Here is an 18,366-nt window from a genome sequence, read left to right as displayed (position 1 = left end):
CACTGTCGCCTCACAGCAAGAAGGTCCTGGGTTTGAGCCCAGTGGAGTTTGCATGTTCTCCCCGTGTCTGTGTGGGTTTCCCCTGGGTGATCTGGTTTCTCCCACAGTCCAAAGACATGCAGGTTAGGTTAACTGGTGACTCTAAATTGACCGTAGGTGTGAATGTGAATGCTTGTTTGTCTCTGTGTCAGCCCTGCGATAACCAGGATGTACCCCACCTTTCGCCCATAGTCACTTGGGATAGGCTCCAGCTTGCCTGCCACCCTGTAGAACAGGATAAGTGGCTATAGATGATGGATGGATGGAAAGTCTTCCACAGTGTTTACTGATGCAATAATTTTTTTTACCACAGGGTGTGGCAAATAAGCTGATGTTTTTGATTTGATTATTAAAGCAACAAAATTTACCGCACTCCTTTTTGCGGATCAATATGATTGGATGTGCTCCAAGAGTGCCGCAACTGACCAATCAGAATCGAGTATTCATCAAAGCCGTGTAATAAATTATTTCTGTATAGATTTCATGACAGAGGCGGCACGGTGGTGTAGTGGTTAGCGCTGTCGCCTCACAGCAAGAAGGTCCTGGGTTAGAGCCCAGTGGAGTTTGCATGTTCTCCCCGTGTCCGTGTGGGTTTCCTCCGGGTGCTCCGGTTTCCCCCACAGTCCAAAGACATGCAGGTTAGGTTAACTGGTGACTCTAAATTGACCGTAGGTGTGAATGTGAGTGTGAATGGTTGTCTGTGTCTATGTGTCAGCCCTGTGATGACCTGGCGACTTGTCCAGGGTGTACCCCGCCTTTCGCCCGTAGTCAGCTGGGATAGGCTCCAGCTTGCCTGCGACCCTGTAGAAGGATAAAGCGGCTAGAGATAATGAGATGAGATGAGATGAGATTTCATGACAGAGGCGGCACGGTGGTGTAGTGGTTAGCGCTGTCGCCTCACAGCAAGAAGGTCCTGGGTTAGAGCCCAGTGGAGTTTGCATGTTCTCCCCGTGTCCGTGTCCATGTGGGTTTCCTCCGGGTGCTCCGGTTTCTCCCACAGTCCAAAGACATGCAGGTTAGGTTAACTGGTGACTCTAAATTGACCGTAGGTGTGAATGTGAGTGTGAATGGTTGTCTGTGTCTATGTGTCAGCCCTGTGATGACCTGGCGACTTGTCCAGGGTGTACCCCGCCTTTCACCCGTAGTCAGCTGGGATAGGCTCCAGCTTGCCTGCGACCGTGTAGAAGGATAAAGCGGCTAGAGATAATGAGATGAGATGAGATTTCATGACAGAGGCGGCACGGTGGTGTAGTGGTTAGCGCTGTCGCCTCACAGCAAGAAGGTCCTGGGTTAGAGCCCAGTGGAGTTTGCATGTTCTCCCCGTGTCCGTGTCCGTGTGGGTTTCCTCCGGGTGCTCCGGTTTCCCCCACAGTCCAAAGACATGCAGGTTAGGTTAACTGGTGACTCTAAATTGACCGTAGGTGTGAATGTGAGTGTGAATGGTTGTCTGTGTCTATGTGTCAGCCCTGTGATGACTTGGCGACTTGTCCAGGGTGTACCCCGCCTTTCACCCGTAGTCAGCTGGGATAGGCTCCAGCTTGCCTGCGACCCTGTAGAAGGATAAAGCGGCTACAGATAATGAGATGAGATGAGAGACATTAGAAAATGTGTAATACCTAAGAATACCAGCAGAGGGCAGACGAATATCATTACATTGAGGGTTTTTTTTTCCTGAAAACATGCCACTTTACTTTCTGCTTTCCTAACAAAATTATAAAGATATAAGGACAGACGTATTCTACAGTCTGATTTCTGAGATTTTACAGTTCAATCTTGATTTCAATTAGGAGTATTGTTCCTGTTCCAGAGGTTACTCTGGAGCTGATTACTCAGCTGTTTCATAGAAAACATGAGTTATACCTACTCTATTCACAACTCACCAACCGCAATGAAACTAAATAAGGTATACACAGCCTCTAGCCTATAAAAATAACACCAAAGTTATATGTTTTAATGGTGTACATTTAGGTATAAATATGCAAATGTAAATCAAATGAATAAAGTTTGTAATACTGTCTGAATGTAAGTGGTGCCTTCCAACCCTTCTTCTAATCTCTACAAGAAACAGGATTGTTTAAGTTTTATTCCCGTAAATAAAAGAACCCAGTGAATGAGACTGACTGTAAGCCAAATCCCAAATGACGCCCTAATCTCTATATAAGTTCTCTACATGGTGTATGGAATGAATGACGTGCGTTGTGGGCAGTGCAGTGCACTTTGTGTCCAGAGTGAGTGGTTTGGGATGGAGCCTGAGCCTGAGCCTGAGGGTTTTGTGTTCAGTCTGAACGCGGAACAGAGGGCGGGATTTCAACTTTCCGAAACGGCTGTGAGATTCAGTCCATTCTGCTCTCAGTAGCCGGACTGTCAGTGTACTTTATGCGTGTGTTTGACAGAAGTTTGTCTTTGAATAATCCGGAAAACACAACAGACTTCTTGTTTAATCCAGACAAAGCTCCAGGACAGGGCTCGCCTGTGTATGAGCTCTTTCCCAAAACAAAGGACCAGGCATTTGAATGAGAGGTGCACTTTTAGTTCAGGACAATAAGATAGTGCAGTCAGGAAGAAATGCACTAATGATCTACTGCTGTTACTGTTGCAAACTTTAAAGAGACTGAAGACTCCTGAAAGGGAATGGAGTAGCTCTGAACTCCTGCCTGATTGGGGATAAACAGCACACAGGTGAGTGCTACCTGATCTTGCTCATATCTTTGGCTGTATATGTTGAGAACACACAACAAATAGAAATGTTTGCTAAACGTTAACCTCTGACACGTCTGATCACTTATTTACTTGAGATTAGGATCTTTTTCAGCATTTCAGCATCTCTCAGTTCTGTCTGTTCATCCTGGTAGGTTCTCATCTCATCTCATCTCATTATCTCTAGCCGCTTTATCCTTCTACAGGGTCGCAGGCAAGCTGGAGCCTATCCCAGCTGACTACGGGCGAAAGGCGGGGTACACCCTGGACAAGTCGTCAGGTCATCACAGGGCTGACACATAGACAACCATTCACACTCACATTCACACCTACGGTCAATTTAGAGTCACCAGTTAACCTAACCTGCGTGTCTTTGGACTGTGGGGGAAACCGGAGCACCCGGAGGAAACCCACGCGGACACGGGGAGAACATGCAAACTCCACACAGAAAGGCCCTCGCCGGCCCCGGGGCTCGAACCCAGGACCTTCTTGCTGTGAGGCGACAGCGCTAACCACTACACCACCGTGCCGCCTCCTGGTAGGTTGCTTGTTAAAAAAAAAAAAAAGTCAGGATTTCCAGTCCACTATATATGATGAAGGTTTTGTTCTCCATGCTCTTAATGAAGATCCTCGTCTTTCTTACTTTCATTGGAACCATGTGCATGATGAGGACATGCACACACAGTGTTATGTCAAAGCCCTTCGCTGTTCTACATCTGGACAGTGCTCCTCCAAGCTTCTGGGAAAGTGCTCTGTAAAGCACCTGCAAAAACAACAGCAAATGCAAAACTAACAGAAAGCCTCAGGATGACTTCACCACATCACACAGCAAGTCATGACGCCGGATTAGGGAACTGAGCTGCTGTTGCACCAGAGAACAGTTTCATTATTTTGCAAACCAAAGTCTTGATATATATTTTTCACGCTGAAGAAAATATTCTTGTGACTATTGTTGTGTGTGGATGGGTGTGGTGTTGGTGGGGGTTGTGTGTGTACATGTGATTTTTTTTTTTACATTGCATGACTGTTTAACCTGCAGGCCTGTTCTTTACAATAAACAACTCTAAAAAGAGCACAAAATCCAAGCTCAAGTGCCTTATGAAGGGTGTTGTAAGCCTGTCATAATGCATGAATGCACATGTCTCTAATGTGACCACGGTCTGTGATCTGACAGTGTTTATTTGTAGGGCTTTTTGACAACATTCAGTTAAAACATGTTCTCAGGTGAGCAATGAAACCAAAGAAAGTGATGGAAGGGCAGATAAAGAACATAAACACAGGGTTGAAAAGGGTACCTGGCACTGTGCACGGACACTGCACGTGCACAGAACATTTTGCCGTCTGTTAGACATGCTGCTAAATACCTCAAAAGCTCAGACAAGTCCTAGCAGATATGCCAAAGGTTTAACATTCCAGGTTCTTCTCACCCACCTTGTTTATTTTGATCCATGCAATGGAAGATGTGCACACATGTGCCTCTTTGTTACTGGTGCTTAAGGGATTGTGTTGAATTGGGTGAAGTGTTGTGTCTCTGTGGCCTGAGGTAGAGAGGGGCGTTCCTCGTTTTGTTAACAGCACCACTCATGACTTGAAGGTGATGGTTCTTGGCTCAGAGGAATGGAAGACATTTTCAGCTGCCTACTTTCTTTCATATCTGTGTTTGTTAGCAGTGTGTGTCTCTCCTTCTAAGAGTATCTGATGAGCATTTTGGTATTGATATTCAAAGTTCAAAGACATGCGGTTAGGTTAACATGGGGCGGCCGTGGGCTGAAGTACCCTTGAACAAGGTACCTAACCCCAACTGCTCCCCGGGTGCTGTAGTATGGCTGCCCACTGCTCTGGGTATGTGTGTGTACTCACTTGTGTGTGCGTGTGTTCACTGCTTCAGATGAGTTAAATGCAGAGGATGAACTTCACTGTGCTTGAGTGTGCATATGACAAATAAAGCTTCTTCTTCTACAAATAAAGGCGTCTTCAATTATACATCTAGAAGCCCTTTCAATATTCAGAGATGCAGAATTGTGCAAACAATTAGAGTTTAATAAAAATGCTAGCACTGTAAAGTGGATTTAATGCATCTATTGCTTTAAGGAATCTTTTACTTGGACTGACTGGCAGAAAGGCCACACCCCCTTTATAGCCTATGAGACACTGCTTCCTGTACTGGAACTGACATGAATAGTTGACACTTGTACTTTAATGGGACTGACACACACACACACACACACACACACACACACACACACCATATCTACACTTGGACAGACATGCTCAATGGCCACACCTCTATCTTGACAGGAAGAGAGGTCCAGCCTCTGTCAAAGGGACCTGCAAACATGGAGGCCACACACCCTTTAATAGAGCTGACACTCCGCAGCCACAGCACTTTTAATGGGACCGACAGGAACTGAGGCCAAACCTCCTCTACTTGGAATGATAGGCAGGAAGGCCACACCCCCTTTAGACTGCATTTGACTCACGCTAGTAAATTTTTGACATCAGATTAGGAAAAACCAAAGAAAAAAAATGCCCATCAGAATTCCTGCTTCAAAGACGGGAAGATTCCCTCAACTTAAATTAATAAATTTACAAATGTAAAATTTATATCCGGAATTTATATATTTCTGTAAAGCTGCTTTGTGACAATGTCCATTGTTAAAAGCCCTATACAAATAAAATTGAACTGAACTGATTTGAGCTTCAAATTCATGATGTGATGTCATTTCAACATCATTAATCACACCATCAGCAGCAATAGTAAATAAAATATCACTTAAGGACATGAGAAGAGTTTATGATAGTGTTCAGGGTCCAAAATTAACTTTTTGGTTGATCTGCCAATGGCTGGTAAACTGGAAAAATTTACCGGCCAAAATATTTTTCAACGGCCATAGAACGAATTCAAATTGTCCATCAACTTATGCGATGAAAGTTCGTAGTGAACCAGGCCTATTTCAGCAATCCACCAAATAGCGACTGACTGTTTATTTTATTCGCCAGCGTAGATTTTTCCTCACATTCAGCGACAGGTGGGTGCTAGTTTTGGACCCTGGTGGTGTTTAATTTCCATCAATCAACATAATTAGCTGGTTAAATCTATAACTCTAACATACATTTCTTTGTTTTGAGAAAGTAAATACATCAAAAACTCATGATCACTAGTGTTAGCTGGCCAGCTTGTTGCGGACAAAACACGCGCTTTCAGAGAGGTATCTGTGTGGGTTTTTTTTTCCCCCTCACTTGGTAGCTTGAACGTGCTGAGCTCAAAAATGACATAATTCTGAGGTTGTGCCTGCTTTTTCCAGATAATAGCAAACTAGTAATAAAAAGAGATATGTGTGTGTGTGTGTGTGTGTGTGTGTGTGTGTGTGTGTGCTGTTTAGAAAACTATTCCAGTGCCAGTGTTGCCTGATACACACTGTTATTCAGAACAATTGGCCAGTTCAGTTTCCTTTTGGAGTAAAGATGGAATAAGGAGTTTGCTTCTGATAGTGAGTTAGTTTATTCACACGAGATTTAGTCCTTGTTATTTTCGTAACGTGTTCCTTAGAAAACACACTGCAGCAGATCTGCCCATATTCACCTGTTTTTTGCTCCACCCCGGCTGAGAAAATGGCGAGCTGAAAATTCAGTGTGACTGCGACTTTTCTGTTTGTACACCAGCCATTCTGGATTACACTGATTTTCTGATCTCTGCCTGGTTTTATTTGATTGTCCTAAAACCACAGGTTTTCGGACTGCGCTTAATGGTTGCTGGGAAACGATACACCAAAATGGTAGACCCCAATCCAACAAGGACCATGACTGCAATTAGGCATTTTCAGAGCAAGCAATTTGTGTTTATAAATATGTTTCGTCCTCCAGTGTTGTGCAGCATTTTCTGCTAGACATTCATCTCACTCCAGATGTTGAGACATCCTATTGAAGCCTTCTGGAATGTTTACAAGCAGCAGGGCTTATAGTATGGTTTCAGAAGGGAATGCTTTTGTCTACAGCTTGAGTTTAATCATATCATTACAAACTGGGAGGATTTAGCTGCAGTGCAGCTCAAAGAGGATAAGACACGAGAAACACCTGGAAACACAATCTGCATACAGTGTATCAGTGTAAAACTCAAATACAAGGTGTTATACTGTATATGCATTCCTGATTGTGCTGTAATGTTCACACTGAAAGCCTGAATGTAAATTAAAAAAATGATATCGAAATGCAGTCGGCACACTGTAAAACATTTCAGCCTTGTTTAGTTATGTCCACTTACTTTTTCTCTTTAACTCAATGAGCTCTGAAAAGTGTTTTAATTTGAACTAATCTGTGCAAGTTTTCAAAGGTTAGACTTGAATTATTTAGTTGTCTTGACTAATTGAGACACTTTCTGAGTTGAAACAAGGATTTCGTCAAATTGAGTTAACTTGCATTTTCAAGGCAGCAGGTGAACTTGCATTTCCAAGTTAAACCAATTTGAAATGTTTTACAGTGCAATGACAAAGGATCGCATTGCAATCTGCTTAAATTCTCATCCCTCATTATCTCTAGCCGCTTTATCCTTCTACAGGGTCGCAGGCAAGCTGGAGCCTATCCCAGCTGACTACGGGCGAGAGGCGGGGTACACCCTGGACAAGTCGCCAGGTCATCACAGGGCTGACACATAGACACAGACAACCATTCACACTCACATTCACACCTACGGTCAATTTAGAGTCACCAGTTAACCTAACCTGCATGTCTTTGGACTGTGGGGGAAACCGGAGCACCCGGAGGAAACCCACGCGGACACGGGGAGAACATGCAAACTCCGCACAGAAAGGCCCTCGCCGGCCCCGGGGCTCGAACCCAGGACCTTCTTGCTGTGAGGCGACAGCGCTAACCACTACACCACCGTGCCGCCTTCTGCTTAAATTATAGCTTATTATATTGTTGTTATTGTTCTATTTGGTGGTTTCGGAAGTAGTTTCAACAGCAAAGCAAATGACAGGTTTCTACAGTATTAAAGCCCTCGTTCAAATATATTCTTGTTTCCACAGAGCCTTGAAGCGCATACATTTTAAAAAGTGTGTAAGTATTGATGTGGTGGATTGTTCTGTGAGAAGATGTTTATTTAACATTTATGGAAGGAGTTTCCAGTGTCAGCGTTTTGTAACTCTCGGAGATAAAGCTGTAACTGTAAGTATTCTGACACGGGAAAGTCTTCAGGACGGACTACTTTTTGGTTCCTCAGTAACATAACAAGCTGCATTTTTTTCATCTCATCTCATTATCTCTAGCCGCTTTATCCTTCTACAGGGTTGCAGGCAAGCTGGAGCCTATCCCAGCTGACTACGGGCGAAAGGCGGGGTACACCCTGGACAAGTCGCCAGGTCATCACAGGGCTGACACATAGACACAGACAACCATTCACACTCACATTCACACCTACGGTCAATTTAGAGTCACCAGTTAACCTAACCTGCATGTCTTTGGACTGTGGGGGAAACCGGAGCACCCGGAGGAAACCCACGCGGACACAGGGAGAACATGCAAACTCCGCACAGAAAGGCCCTCGCCGGCCACGGGGCTCGAACCCGGACCTTCTTGCTGTGAGGCGACAGCGCTAACCACTACACCACCGTGCCGCCCTGCATTTTTTTTTTGTCTTAATAAATTAAAGAGAGAGAATAATAGAGAGGCTAGTGAGAGAACGACAGTTTAGATATTATAATGTAAGTGATATCAAGAACTAACTTATTTCAGGGATGTTCCACAACATTAAAGGCAATTATAAATAGATTAAAAAAAAGTATGATGTGATGTTTGTGTGTGTCTGTGTGCTCATTGCTCACTTGTGTGTGCTTCAGATGGATTAAATGCAGAGGTTAAATTTTACGGTGTGCTTAAGTCTGTGCTTGAGTGTACGTGTGACAAAGGCTTCTTGGCTTGGCTTCTTCTTTAATAATAATAATAATAATAAGAATAATAATAACAATAAAAAAGACATTAGCACCAAATTGCTGTGGTACAAGAGGAATAAAATACTGCAGGGCATCGCGTTATTGGAAAATCAACTATGATTATTTTCCTATAACAGCATGCACAGTCATGTTTTATTCCTTATACCTCATTATTAACCAGATGAGAGGGACAGCATTGGGTACAACGTGTCTACTACTGTGAAAAGTGTTTAATGGTGAACATTTTGAGCCAATTTATTATATTCAGTACAACGACCAACGGGAGGCTGTGTCCTAGTAAAAGATTACTTTCTACATGAAGGATGGTGTGCAACAGTAACCTGAAAATAACTGCCCTTACCACCTCTCTCTTTCTTCCTCCATAGTATGTTTCTATCCAGTGACAGTAATTGTGGTTTGGCTGGGAAACCCTGCACTGTAAATATTTAGTCCTGCTGAGGACGAACATGACAGCGCCAGGATTCTGTGATGAAGAGCTTGGATTCTAGAGAGTAGAGTGATTCCAATAAGACCTGTTAAAACACTTAGGGTTGTGCTTAATGTCATAGTTATAATAGCTGCTGACATCCTGTGATGTCCTGGCTGCACAGCTGGTCACTGAATGAGGAATGCAGTAGCACAGCTGGAGCGACGTAGTAACTTTCCTTTGCTGCACTTCCCTCTCATTTTTTTTTTATAGTTCATTGAACAAAAATATGGGAAGTGACCTTAATATTAAACTTGCTGTTACTCCACGTTTACTTCCTCTTTTGAGGTTTCGTCAGACAATGACCAAACAAGAATTAAATAGACTTGGGGGGGGGACAGCAAAATTAACTGACATTGGAAAAATGTGTTGTTCGAATTTCAGTTTGTCTTTACGAAACTGTACTAATGCTTAGTAGTGTTACATAAATAGTGCATGGCTACAAAATGCTGCAGTAGCTCCAGCTGTTTTCCTGGTTTCATGCTGCTTGCTCTCTCCTAAGATGTTTTTTAACTGCTAGAGGCATGTTAGTCTTTAAAATTCTTGGCTCAGACCCCCTCTCCCTTTCTCCGACCACACCCTCTTTCTTTCTCCTTGTCTTTCTCTGTACTAGTGTATAGTCACTTAATTTCCACGCTTTCAGATGGTGTTGGGTCTCAGGACACCCAATGAGTGTAAACAGACCCCCTTTCATCTCCCGTCCTGTTCTGACCGTTCCAGATTTTCACCTGGAATAAATTCACTTGAATCTGATACCATTACGAAAAGCTAATGAGGTGGAATGCTTGGATTAGTAGCTAAACCTGCTCTTAAACTCTGACCAAAGAGAACAGGATAAGAATCACAAGGATAGGAATATCTCTCTGGATAAGGGTATGTGACAGATACTAAATCTGACAGTTTTGACTTTGTGGGGATATTTGGCTGGTCCCCATGAGGCAAACTGCTTTTTTTTATACAGTTTTTATTAAGAAAACTAAAAGAGACAAAAAAGTTACTGAGGTTAAGGTTAGGGTTAGGTTTAGGTCTAGCACAGCATGAATTAGCTGCATTAATGACTATGGAAGCTCCTCACAAGGATACTAATACTGCATTCGACTGACCTCAGAAGTGGGAAGTCGGAGCTCGGAATGTCGCCATTTTCGACCTCTGTACGTTCGAGCTATAAAGTGGGGGGAAAACATGGATGCCTTCATGTTCAAGAAAAATCTAGCAAGAAAACAGTAATGAGTGATGTAACTGGAGCCTCTCAGCGCGTGGTATATTTGATTTATATCCCTCGTCAAAAAATTCCAAACGAAAAGTGTTAAGATTGAATCTTGGCATAAACTCACTGGAGGCAGCTATGTTTGTTGTTTATGTCTGAGTGACCTTCGACCTATGCATGTGCAATGTTCCATGCTATCGCTTGCCTCGCTAGGCATGATCATGATACGTAGATCTACATACACAGAAATGCTCGCGGAGCCACAGCTGTGACTTGAGTCGGCCGTATAGCTTGAAATTGTGATGTCAGTTCATGGTATATCCAAGATATACCATGGTTGACTCACACCATATCCATTTTTTATTTATTTTGGACATCACAAGATACATTACTTAATCAGTGGTGCAACTATTTTAAAGTGCCTTGAAAAAGTATTCATACCCCTTGAACTTTTTCACATTTTTCCACCTTACAACCACGAACTTAAAAGTTTTTTATTGAGATTTTATGTGATAGACCAACACAGAGTAGCACATAATTGTGAAGTGAAACGAAAATGATAAATGGTCTTCAAAATTTTAAACAAATAAAAATCTGAAAAATGTGATGTGCATTAGTATTCAGCCCCCCTGCGTCAATACTTTGTAGAGCCACCTTTTGCTGCAATTACAGCTGCAAGTCTTTTGTGGTATGTCTCTACCAGCTTTGCACATCTAGACACAGAAATTTTTGCCCATTCTTCTTTGCAAAGTAGCTCAAGCTCAGCCAGATTGGATGGAAAGCGTCTGTGAACAGCAATTTTCAAGTCTTGCCACAGATGCTCAATGGGATTTAGGTCTGGACTTTGACTGGGCCATTCTAACACATGAATATTCTTTGATCTAAACCATTCCATTGTAGCTCTGGCTGTATGTTTAGGGTCATTGTCTTGCTGGAAGGTGAATCTCCTTCCCAGTCTCAAGTCTTTTGCAGCCTCCAACAGGTTTTCTTCCAGGATTGCCCTGTATTTAGCTCCATCCATCTTCCCATCAACTCTGACCAGCTTCCCTGTCCCTGCTGAAGAAAAGCATCCCATAGCATGATGCTGCCACCACCATGTTTCACAGTGGGGATGGTGTGTGCAGGGTGATGAGCAGTGTTAGTTTTCCGGCACACATAGCGCTTTGCATTTAGGCTAAAAAGTTCAACTTTGGTCTCATCTGACCAAAGCACCTTCTTCCACATGTTTGCTGTGTCCCCTACATGGCTTCTGGCAAACTGCAAACGGGACTTCTTTTGCCTGTCTTTCAACAATGGCTTTCTTCTTGCCACTCTTCCAAAAAGGCCAGATTTGTGGAGTGTACGACTTATGGTTGTCCTGTGCACAGATTCTCCCACCTGAGCTGTGGATTTCTGCAGCTCCTCCAGAGTGATCATGGGCCTCTTGGCTGCTTCTCTGACCAGTGCGCTCCTTGCTCGGTTTAGGTGGACGGCCATGTCTTAGTAGGTTTGCAGTTGTGCCATACTTTTTCTATTTTTGAATGATGGATTGAACAGTGCTTCTTGAGATGTTCAGAGCTTGGGATATTTTTTTTATAACCTAACCCTGCTTTAAACTTCTCCAGAACTTTATCCCTGACCTGTCTGGTGAGTTCTTTGGTCTTCATGATGCTGTTTGTTTTTCAGTGTTCTCTAACAAACCACTGAGGCCTTCACAGAACAAGTGTATTTATGCTGAGAGTAAATTACACACAGTAGGACTCTATTAACTAATTAGATGACTTCTGAAGGCAATTGATTGCACTGGATTGTATTTAGAGGTATCAGAGTACAGGGGGCTGAATACTAATGCACACCACATTTTTCAGATTTTTATTTGTTTAAAATTTTGAAGACCATTTATCATTTTCATTTCACTTCACAATTATGTGCTACTCTGTGTTGGTCTATCACATAAAATCTCAATAAAAAAAACTTTTAAGTTCGTGGTTGTAAGGTGGAAAAATGTGAAAAAGTTCAAGGGGTATGAATACTTTTTCAAGGCACTGTATGTCACATGAGCCATCCTTGTCAATCCCTTTACGGGAATTTTTTGATGAGGGATATAATTAGTTATATCAGTTTTAAGAAGCTAATACATCTGTATTTTGATTGACTAAAGCAAATATACAAAGAGTCTAACTCATTTAAAAGTAAAGGAGTGCTACTTTGCTTACTTTTCATGCTGTTAGCATCCATTTTGATTTTTGACATCACATGCTGAACCCGAGGTTGAGGAGACTTCTTTGACTTTCCGAAAAGGAATTTCAAGTTTAGGGGACGTTTTCTTTGTTTATTTTTCCTAGTTGGAAATCAGAAATTCTGAATTATGGATTTCAGTTGAATACAGTATAAATCTAGGCTTGTTATCTCACTCTCTCTGTCCTGTAATAGTCTCCATTATTACAGATCAGCATACTGGAAATCTGTCTGACAGAAATACGGTTGCACTCTTGAGTAAATTAGTGATAAAAAGAGCCATCTTTAAGCTGACGATACGGTTAACCATAAAACAGTGATGTTTTTTTCATGGCTGACTGGACTGCAGAAGAGATTTTAACGTCTAGATGGCCCGAGTATATCTGATCCTCTGGGCTGATAGAGCTTCCGCTGCCACACCCTTCCTCTTTGTATTATCTGAGGCTTTAGGGGTTTTGAGTGTGTGTTAGTCAGTGTGTTTACTCAGTCTTGAATTGCAGTTGTGAAAATCCCTGGTGTGAGAGTAAATACCTGATTTTGCAACACCATGCTTAAGTTCCCGTCTTACCAAAATGTGAGCAATTATTCTCTAACGTTTAATGATTTTATAGTGTTGATTTGGTGCTTACAGCATTGTATGGAATATGTTGTAGCTTGTTTAGTGACTGCATGTGTTTTTGCTGTACCCTTGTTCTAAAGAGAGTAAACAGCCAGCAGGAAGCAAGGGACAAAGGGCTGAATGAGCACAGGCACTGATCCAGAAACAAATATTGCTCTAACTGTCGTTGGCTGTGCTGACACAGGCTTCAGTAGACTGGCACTGCAGTTTGTGTCTTGTTGCCTGATCTGACATGATGATCAGGGCTTTTCTGTAATGAGTACCCTGAGAAATGAGGTATTCATTTAAAAGATTTGATAATCCAGATTCAGTGGGTTGGAGTGGAAAGTTGTGCATTGTGTGTATTTGGCCGAGGCAGAGAGAGAGAGAGAGAGATATTTCGGGGAAAGGGAAATATGCAGAGGCACTTGAGGTGTAAATAAGCACAGTTTAGCAATATCTCTGTGCATTCTATGGCTTCTGTGTTGGTGGTTTAGCCCAAAGCTTCCCATGAAGCCAACTGCCAATTTCCCAGAATGCTAGTAGCATTTTTGCTGATAATGTGACTTCTAATGTGAAACGCTTCCATTTACGCATTAACCTAATTGCAATAAGACCTCTTGTTAATGTGTTTATGGTATCTGTGCTACTCCAGCAGCGATGATAGTTTGTTGCCTTCACATAAAGTGAAATCACATGCTTCAGTAGTTAAAAACAAAGTCGATGTAGAAAGCAAAAATTGTAGCCTGAAATGAAACCTGTGAGACCTGCAGGTATGGGCTATGCTACTGACATCCTAGCACTGTAAACCTGAAACATATAAGCTTAAATAAATGTGCGATATCAATATGCCATATGCTTTTATTTTAAGGCATGACATTCCCAAGTATCGCCTACTTTCACAGCAAGAGTCCATTTGATTGAGCAGTTACAGACTGTTGTTTTTGCTTGACAGCAAAAACAGACCAGCTGGAAAAATCATTTGCTATATGTTATTCCATAGTCTTAGGCTACATCCACACGACAACGGCAACGAGATTTTATTTAAAAAAATCGCGTCCACATGGGCAACGGATCAGTAAAATATCAGGTACATATGGCAACGCAACGCTTGCTGAAAACGATGCAATACACATGCCACACCTCTAGGGGTGCTGTAAGACGGTCCCATCAGAGACACCAGAACAATAGAAGAAGTAGACGCATGCGTATAAACCCCTTCTTCTACCCAGTGTGAAGCACTGTCAGGAACAAACACACAACAAGAAGAAGATGGTTGTGACTATGCGAGGAAATCGTGCCTTCTGTGTGTACAAATTAGTTTTATTAGTGTGCATAGTTTTATATAACTTAATATTCTTATTGTGTCTGAACATTTTGAAAAGCATTTTTATATAATTTAGATAACTTTTTATATTGTATGTGAACATTTTGAAAAGTAGTCTTATCCAATAAAAAAAATAAATTCAAGAAATGGTTCAGTTACTTGTTTATTTAAAAGAAATGCTGTATACAAAAGTGAATGCAATGCAGTGGTTCATAGAAAACAGCGAGAGTGCTGCTTGTTCTAGTCATGTGGTTGTGACGTCATCGTAAACAAATCCGTTCTACTCATCCAGACGACTTCGCAACGGCGCCGTTGCCAGATTTTTCCACTCTGGAACCCGTTCTCAAAAAATATAGTTGTGGGGCACCCAAAACGCTGGTGCCGTGTGGACGCCAGGCCGAAACGATAAACAATTTTATCAGATTCACCTGAATCCGTTGCTGTGTGGACAGGGCCTTAGACTCACAAGTTTACATGCTAATACAAGTTAACTGTGGTCTTGGAGCCTTTTAACATAAAAAGAGAACAGTTTAGGCTACCTAGCCATCCCAAAAACTAGTGTTAGCCTAAATAGTTACATCCGCCAAGGATGTTATGTTTTCAGTACAATTTGTTTGTCTGTTTGTTTGTCTGACTTTAAGCAGGATTGTGCAAAACCGACTGACCCGATTTCCATGAAACTTGGTGGAAGAGTATAGCATGGGCCAAGGAAGAACCAGGTCATGGGTCGTGGGGCGAATCCTCGAATTTATTTTCTTTATCACTAATGTTGCAAAATACAGCATTTGGCCTTGGTGCAAGTCCGCGCTCAAAAATGTCATACATCTGAAAATGCAGTCGATGGCAGTAAAGTTCAATTGTGGGAAAAAACCCCCACAGCCAATATAGAAATACACTGCAACCGTGCTATAACAAACTCTTTTACTACAAACTTTAGCATATAACGAATGAAGTGTGTGTCCTCCACCTTTAGTGACAATGAGTCGGAGTCTTCAAAAAACAATCACTGAGCCATGTGTTCCTCTTCCCACCAGAGGCAAACGATAAGTAATCAAGTCCATAGTCAAGTTAACAATATGTGTTAAGGCTATAAAACAAAGGCTTAATGAGCCTCGCTTAGGTGTTGATCATTAACAGTTATTGAGAACGGTGATCAAAGGATCAATAAAAGGACAAAATGACTGCTGATACTGCTAAAGTTAATGCCTAGTTAAAGCCCATGTTTACATTAGACCGTATCAGCGGATCATCAGATTAACGTTTTTAAAACAATTAGTGTGCACACAGCAACACCAATACACGATTTGCGTGCACACAGCAACACCAATACACGGATATGCTCGGCTCCGCAGGCATCCTGCGCTCCAAATCACTCCGCCCTGAACAGCGAGTGCCCTCTGGAGGGTGCGCACTCCGGCCCTGCGCAGCTCACACAGCGCGCGAGTGAAGTGCACAAGCTGTGATTTGGGACTGAGCCGCTGTGTGTGTGATCCCAGCGCATATCACTTACTACTTGCAAGTGGAAGGATGGCAAGCCTAAAGACAATCATAACTACACAATGGGCAGTATTTGCATCAGTATTTGCAGTATTTTCATACTTTTATACTCTTTAATGACAGGTGATACAAGGAGGAAGCCCGCGCCGTTTTTCAGCAGTCACGTCACATGACCAACGCCAGCGAATCAGGAAGGTGGATGTCACAGTGACGTTGTCCAATGACGACGCCAGCTAGAGCTCAGCACAACGTATCTGCGTATCTCAATGTTTACACAGCACCGGAGCTGACACGATCTGGATTGAATACGTGGACCCTGGCGGATTCCCGTTTCCCGGCATTTCCAGGCGGTTTAATGTAAACGGACAGTGCATCCGCGAAGAAAACGAGACAGATATGGTCTAATGTAAACTTGGCCAAAGTGTACTGGCGGTGTTTTTGTAAACCCGCCCAGCCCCGTGGCACGACATAAATGACATCATCAGTGATTTGTAACACATGACTCAGTGCGTTTACATGCACATAGAGAGAATCGAATTTCTGCCGTTGCTTGACTGAAATCGAAGTTCAAAATGCCATGTATACACCTTAATTCGGCTGAAATTGAACCGAACTTGATTTCTCGGAATCGAGCTACACGACCTAGATTATGCGATTTCTGCCGAGCTACTTAGTGCATGTATACCCTATTGAGCTAGTAGTCGAGCTACTTACTGCCCCTTCCGGAAGTGACGAGTGACGAGACCACAAGCGGGAAACACAACAGCCTCGGTCGGCATGACAACGCATCATGACAACGGCATGAATCTCTTCTTTTTGTGGCATTGTTTGCACTGTTAAAATTTAGCTCACTTACTGTATCACCAAATACATCTGTACAGCTGTTGCATAGCTGTGAACTGTGTACATAAACAAGTCATTGTATTTGTGTGTGTGTGTATATATATATATATATATATATATATATATATATATATATGTCCAACATCTGAAGAATGTCAATAAAAACAAAACAATTGAACTTTTTGTGTGTTTATTAAGACATAAGTTAAATTGTAAGCAAAAAATAATAATTTTGTAAGCAAAAAATGGACTTTAGAAAAATATACAATTGTGCAAAATAAGTTGTCTTACAAAACAGTGGTCTGCGCAGGACAGTTTGTAGCCATACAGTCTGTTAGAGCAAGCATAACAGCTTGAGCACGGAACTGCCAGTGTTGCCAGATTGGGAGGTTTTAAGTGCATTTTGGCGGATTTGAACATGTTTTGGGCTGGAAAACGTCAGCAGTATCTGGCAACACTATAGCGCTTCTTCATGACGACAACCGGAAGTGTACCAACATGATGGGGCGTGTAGCGCCACCTGTGGCTCGGGTGCACAATGCACTTTACACAATAGCTCGATTTCACAGTTGCATGTAGGATTGGATTTCTCTGGCACCCCTGCTGGGACCCTTTGCTCGATTACCGACAGCAGCTCGATTTGGATGTGCATGTAAACGTACTGACTGAAATGAATGGTGAAGATTTAGGCCCTGTCCACACGGCAACGGATTCAGGTGAATCTGATAAAATTGTTTATCGTTTCGGCCTGGCGTCCACACGGCACCGGCGTTTTGGGTGCCCCAAAACGAAATCTTTTGAGAACGGGTTCCAGAGTGAAAAAATCTGTCAACGGAGCCGTTGCAAAGTCGTCTGGATGAGTAGAACAGATTTGTTTACGATGATGTCACAACCACATGTGCTTCACGCCGGGTAGAAGTGTAACGAACTTGATGCGAGTTGTCAACAAATCCTATAACTTGGTTCATGAAATGCGCTTACAAAATATTTTCACTGTGAATATTTATTGTGTAATGGTGCAAAGTGAGAGAAAGAGAGAGAGAATAGCCCTTAGGGCAGAGTCAATCCCGGCAGCAAAAATAGGGAAAAAAAAGGAGCGATCTCACCTCTTCAGATGTTTATTCCAGACCATTAAAGAATTCTGGAGGATATCAGAATGTTGGCGTACCGGCTTCCATCTACCCCCGTTCATTCCTCTTTCCGCGTCTCCATTCAAAAAACGAGCACGTGATTTAAAGGGACTATATCCATAGGATAGGGAGTGAGAAAGTGTGTGCGTGTGACAGTGACAGGGATAGTCACTGTGCGCATGCGTAGTTATGCGCATGCGTCTACTTCTATTGTTCTGGTGTCTCCGATGGGACCGTCTTACAGCGCACGTAGTGGTGTGGCATGTGTATTGCATCGTTTTCAGCAAGCGTTGCGTTGCCATATGAACCTGATATTTTACTGATCCGTTGCCCATGTGGACACGATATTTAAAAAACAAATCTCGTTGCCGTTGTCGTGTGGATGTAGCCTTAGAAA

The 18,366-nt window shown here is 42.6% G+C and overlaps 1 protein-coding gene across 2 annotated transcripts in view; it reads left to right on the top strand.

The window, feature by feature from the left end:
- The first annotated feature begins 2,315 nt into the window (after window positions 1-2,315).
- The window catches only part of svild (supervillin d), a 114,012-nt gene continuing 97,961 nt past the window's right edge, over window positions 2,316-18,366 (top strand). For both annotated transcript variants that reach the window (XM_060939781.1, XM_060939778.1), the window contains exon 1: window positions 2,316-2,718. The gene's annotated coding sequence lies outside the window, so the exon portion shown is untranslated. The remainder of the gene's footprint in view (window positions 2,719-18,366) is intronic.

This window comes from Neoarius graeffei, chromosome 14, assembly GCF_027579695.1.
Source record: "Neoarius graeffei isolate fNeoGra1 chromosome 14, fNeoGra1.pri, whole genome shotgun sequence".
NCBI classification, from domain to species: Eukaryota; Metazoa; Chordata; class Actinopteri; order Siluriformes; family Ariidae; genus Neoarius; species Neoarius graeffei.
The sequence above is the reverse complement of the archived record's forward strand: the minus strand, read 5'-3'. Positions and strand labels throughout refer to the sequence as shown.